Source organism: Gossypium arboreum, unplaced genomic scaffold (genome assembly GCF_025698485.1).
Source record: "Gossypium arboreum isolate Shixiya-1 unplaced genomic scaffold, ASM2569848v2 Contig00347, whole genome shotgun sequence".
Taxonomy (NCBI): Eukaryota; Viridiplantae; Streptophyta; class Magnoliopsida; order Malvales; family Malvaceae; genus Gossypium; species Gossypium arboreum.
The window spans coordinates 22,384-28,241 of NW_026440463.1; the positions used below are offsets into that span (position 1 = coordinate 22,384).

At 30.9% G+C, this 5,858-nt stretch overlaps 1 long non-coding RNA gene across 1 annotated transcript; it reads left to right on the plus strand.

Moving 5' to 3' along the window:
• The first annotated feature begins 663 nt into the window (after positions 1–663).
• LOC128288930 (uncharacterized) lies at positions 664–1,174 on the plus strand. Its single transcript, XR_008278811.1, has 2 exons — positions 664–896; positions 1,124–1,174. It is a non-coding gene; the product is annotated as an uncharacterized LOC128288930 (long non-coding RNA).
• Positions 1,175–5,858: the final 4,684 nt, after the last annotated feature.

The following is a 5,858-nucleotide window of genomic DNA, read 5'->3' on the forward strand; positions in this document are numbered from 1 at the left end:
TTCGAATTCAACATAGTGAATTTTCTTCTCTTCTACCCATAGTTTTTTTCCCGAAAAGGTTTACACGTAAAATCTGTGTGTTTTTTATTTTATTTTATTTTATTTTCTCATTGGGCATTAATCAAAACAAAAATAGGTTAAAAGCAATAAAAAGATTGAATCGAATATTGAACCAATAAATTTTTTTATTTATAATTAAATGACATTTTAACATATTAATTTTTTGGGTAAATTACATCCAATGTCACTAAACTATTAGTATTTAGTAAGCTTAATGGCTTAAATGAAAATTTTGACTAGTTTAATAATCATTTTATAACTTTTTATAGTTGAGTGATCAAAATGTAAACTTACTAATAGTTTAATGACCTCGGTGTTATTTATCCTTATTTTTCCTATTAAAAACCATACCACTAATCATACGTATATGTTAATGTTTATTTCTTTTGTCTTTGGTTCAACTAATCATATGTATATGTTTGTTAATCATTATCTCAATATAATAACTACAGTGTTTAAAAATACTTTTAAAAAATGATAAAACTGAAAAGTCCAAGCGATTGAACCGATTCTTGTGTTAGCACATGCTTTGTTGCCTCGATGTGTTGCTTTAGCAGCCTAATTACGTTTCCAAAGGTTTAACATTATTTCTTTTTTGATTGAGACTTTAACCAAAGTCTTAAAATGGAAGTGGTAAATTCTGACCTACCAAGGGGCAAAGAGGATTTTTGGCATTGTTTAAACATTAGTGATTTGATTGAGATTGAGGTTATTCAAGTATTGAATCTCCCCTTGGAATCAGATCATACAGAATCGAAGCCATATGGCTGCAGCACCCTGATTGCAAGATAGGTCATAAGACAAAACTGATGCAGGCTTGGTCACCGGCATTTCAGGTCTGTTCTAAGATTAAACTATGTAAGAGAGCTGTCTTAAAATGGAACAAACTTTGTTTTGGGAACTTGTGACAAAGGAAACTAACAGGGGATTCCCTTTCAACATATTTGTTCATACTTTGCCACAATGTCCATTCCATGGCCCTAAGGAAAGTGAACCAATTACATGGTTTCAAGGTCAGCGGATGGAGTAGTCCAATAACTCACTCGTTTTTTATTGATGACAGCTTCCTTTTCTTCACAGCATACTTGGAAGAATGCAGAGTTGTCAAGGACAGGATCATTTCTTATTTGCTTTCTCTGGTCAGTACTTAAATTTGGATAAATCTAATCTCTTTATTAGTCCAAATTGCCCTCTAATGTTTATGATAATTTTTAAGCAAATACTGGGAGTCGAGATCAGCAACAATCTTGGGAAATATTTTGAGTTAAACCTTGAAAACCTATCAACCAAAGTAATGGAAAATAACTATATTATGAGTTGTTACCTTCTTGTCTGACTTGATCAACTCAAGTTTGGTGAACATTCACAGTTCTCAATAACTTGAAAACTGTTGAACTCTTCATGACTATTTTTTCTTCGTCCTCATAGTCAATGGCTCCTCTGCCTTGATCTCTTCTTCCAGCCGAAAAATTTCATTTAACTTCATTGAACTTTGTTCTCAAAACTTACATTCAAATGTCCGTAGATATATTTATCAATGTCTCTATGTAGATATATTGATCAATGTATCTAAACATGTAGCTCTTGAAGTAAAATTTAACATCTGAAGTTTCATGTAAATTGGGTGTTGTCATATCATTATTATTATTTTATATATAATTATTGATAGATAATTTTTTTTATTTGATTAAAAGTTCTATAATACGATTTAGAGGATTGAAGGCTTCCAAGCAAAACTTTACTAGGAATACGACAATTTGTTCATCCAATATTCTCTATCGATAGTGTCTCCTATTACTTGAAAATCCCTAAGCATTACTATGAACCTAGTCCTGAAGCTATTGATTGAAGTTTCAATTTTTTTTTCCCTTTTCCTTCGAATACTCTTTTCACTGAAGAAAGTACACTTCACATGCCACTAGTCGTGAATAAAATTCGCTTGCATCTGTTTGACTAAAATGGCCAAAAAAATAAATAATTACATAAATAATTTAAGTTAAAAAACAATCACCAAAATAATTTGAAATGAACTGTAAACTAGGGTGGGAGACTTAAATGGCCGGCACCACCTTGATTTTTATGTCAATCATCACTTGATAAATTTCTCAAGTGTTTAAAAAAATGTTTTTTAGGGCTGTGAGACCTAAATGGTAGGCATCGTCATACTTGTTTCCACTCGTACCATATTAATATATTTTACAAGAGTAATTAAAAAAAATGGGCTTGGGGATCCTAATGGTCAGCACCAAATTTACAGATTAAAAAATAAATCTTTTTGGGTACTGGCCAACTGATGGCTGGCACCTACTTTTTTAGAAAAAAAATTTAGGGTTGGGGGTACTAGATGGTCGGCAAAAAAATTTAAGGTTGGGGGTACTAGATGGTCGGCTTTAGCTTTCTCTGGACCTGATGGCCGACATCCTTGTACCAAATTTGAGAAAAAAATTGGGTGCTGAAACATTGGTGGCTGGCATTTTTGTACCAGATTTGAAAAAAAAATTGGATGCTAGAACACTGATGGTTGACACCCATTTAATCTATATATATGGAAGGTTTTGGGGTGTGATATTGTAGTTGATTAGAAAAAAATTGTTGAGCGTACCACAAAATGGGAGTGTTTGGGAGTGTACTATCAAATGCAGATATTGATTTTGGTAGTGTATCATCAAATAAGTGTGATGTAGTGGGCTGCAAATGGTAGTGTTTGGGAGTATACAATCAAATTTTTGGGTTGAATTATATACTGTCACCTGAACCACAAAGGTTATGCCATTAAGGGTCAAATGACTTCTTCCACCATAGATAGTGGACTGTGTAGACCAGTTATGGTTAAAGAATATGACAGGCGAACAAGGCCTGATTCAAGCAGAATATGACTAACTGCGGAGAAACTATTATTCAAAATATTTGTATTATTTTTGTATCTGTAAATCAATTTTAGTCTGTATTATTTGTCGGTTGAATTTTATATTTTCGTATAAAAATTGGTCTAAAATGTTTGTTTTATTTTGAGGTGCTGTAAAATATTTTAATCTGTATTTGTTGGTCGAATTTTATATTTTCGTATATAAATTATAAATATCTTCGTAAATTAGTTTTGTAGAATGTTTGTGTTTTCTTATATTATTATTTGTCTAATATTATTTGTTGGAATTATATATTTTTAACTTAATATTTTATATTATGCCAACTTGATAATTACAATAAAAATTCCAACTTGACTTGATATTTTGTACTATGCCAACTTGATATTTTGTATTAGGGGGATTGCCTCCGAAATGTTGAATCAACTACTCAATCTATCGGGAATTTACTTTACTCACGCATGGAGAAAACAAACCGTACGCTAACCAAATACCGCTCAGTAGTATTTCTATAATTCAAGCCAAAATAAGCAAATGCAAACCAATGCATATATTTCATACAATCTCAATTTATAACCTAATCTCATGCCATTTCATACCAAAACACTTTCATTGATGTATAGACAAGTATATAATCAACTTGCGTCCAAATCATACACATATTCATACTAAAATTTCATGAATACATAACTTGTATATAGCTATCTTACATAACAATTCACTATATGTATACCTAATTTACCTTATCACATTCATTTCTCATAGTACCAATATATTTCATATTATTTTCTGTAGGCACATGTATATTCAATTTCATAATAACAATTAACCATTTTCGAGCCTATTATTTCATTAGCAGTCAATCCACCCCCATGGCTCGTTCTCAATTTGTTTTGTAAAATCATTTGTATTTTACTGTATTTCACAATTCAATATCATTTCATTTCATACATCATTTAACCAATTCAAGTATTTATAATCCTATTAACTAGACACGGATTCAAAATGGATACGCGAATCTGTCACTCTGGGTTGCTCGATGATGATGGCTTTCACAATCTGATTATTTTGTCACCTCGAGTTTTCCGACAACGATGACTTTATATGTACAATTTACGAATCTGGGTTTTCCAGAAATGATGGCTTCCAATCAAATAATCTAACCCTATAGCATGCTAGCAATATCCAACTCGGTCCGAACAGCTAATATGGTAACCAAATTTTCAATTCATTATATATAGTTCAAATCACACTTTATCATATCCAGTTAACCATCAATTCATCATATAATACAACAGTTTTCAACTCAATTTCATACAAATTCTCATATGTCAATCAAATTATACATTTTTCTATGCTATTCAATTTAGTCTCTATCTTGATAATCACTTTCAACCGAAGCATTTCAATTCAAAAATCCAATAGCAATTCACCTCTATACTATATGATGCAAAATAACATGAATATACAGTAATTAAATTGGTCCCGAATTATAGAAATACAATTGAATTTTCGAGCTACTCATCGACGACTTTCAATTTTCCTTTCCCCCTCGGCGGTTCTGTGTCAGTGTTATCTCAATAAAATCATAAACATATAATACTGTAAAAGTCAGTTCAAATTGAAATTAATTACAAAGTCAAGTATATTTTCCAATTTATTGAATTTAGTCCTTAAACCCAGGACAAACATAACTGATCAATTTAAAACTTTGAATTGAAATCCGATTTCACAAATTTTTGTTAGGGACCTCCTACTTGCTATTCCTACCAACATTCTTTAAAATTTTTGCATTTTATTCAATTTGGTCCCTAATGTACTAAACTAACAACTAAGCTTTACAATTTATTCCTTTTCTTAATCTAAGTTTTATTTCTAACAATTTCACACCAATTTCATCTAATTCTCAATAATGGTAACTTTCTAAACTTTAACAGTTCTACAAATTAGTACATGAGTTAGCTCAAGCTCCCATAATTCAATTTTCATAAAAAAATCAAAGCAAAATTAGCTAGGGACTTACTTGAATTAAGGGTCAAATACTTAAAAACCTAGCTATGGCATCGTCCTCCTTGGTTTCTCTTTTTTTGGCCAGTTGGAGAAGATGATTTTTCATCCCTTCTTCCATTAATTTTCCTTTTATATTAAAGTTAATTTGTTAATTAACTTAATTAATCATGTTTTCGCCTTAATTAATCACAATTTGCTTAATTTATTAACTAACATCATTATAGTCTACTAATTCTTACTTAAGCATAATCTAATTGTTGTTTTGACTCTTTGGCTAATTACAATTTAAGTCTCCAGGTCTTTTCCTAATTAAAAATCTATAGCAATTGGACTTTATAATTTAGTCTCTCGGCCCTAGTTAACTATAATTTCAGCTAAATTGACCATCCAAATTTTAATTCACCTATATAATAACTCCATAAATATCCTTATTTAATATTTAAGGACTTGATTTACGAAAATGAGGTCCTGAAATCGCAATTATTGGTACCACTCAAAACCAGGTCGTTACAAGTAGTGATAAATTGTAGAGATTTTTTATTTAATTAATATTAAATATGTATAGAGGGTAATTTCATAAATATCTCGGGGCAAGATGGGCGACTTCATTCTAAACCGACTTGATCCGATTATTTTTAAAAATTAACCTGCCTCGACCCCCAACTTCTACAAAAAAACTGACCCTATCAAGTTGGATTAGCTCAAAACCCATCAGATTTGGGTAACCTATTTGAGATATTAAAATAAATATCCTCTTTCAAGTCACTTGCAAAACAACTCTAAAAAGTTGGAATAAAAAATTAAGATCCAAAAGAAAATAAAGGCATTAAAAACATTATCTGTTCGGGTGGTAATATAGCTAATTATTCCAGAGAGATTCCAAATCAATTGGTTTAGTCCAGTGTAGACCTGATCATGGGTCGG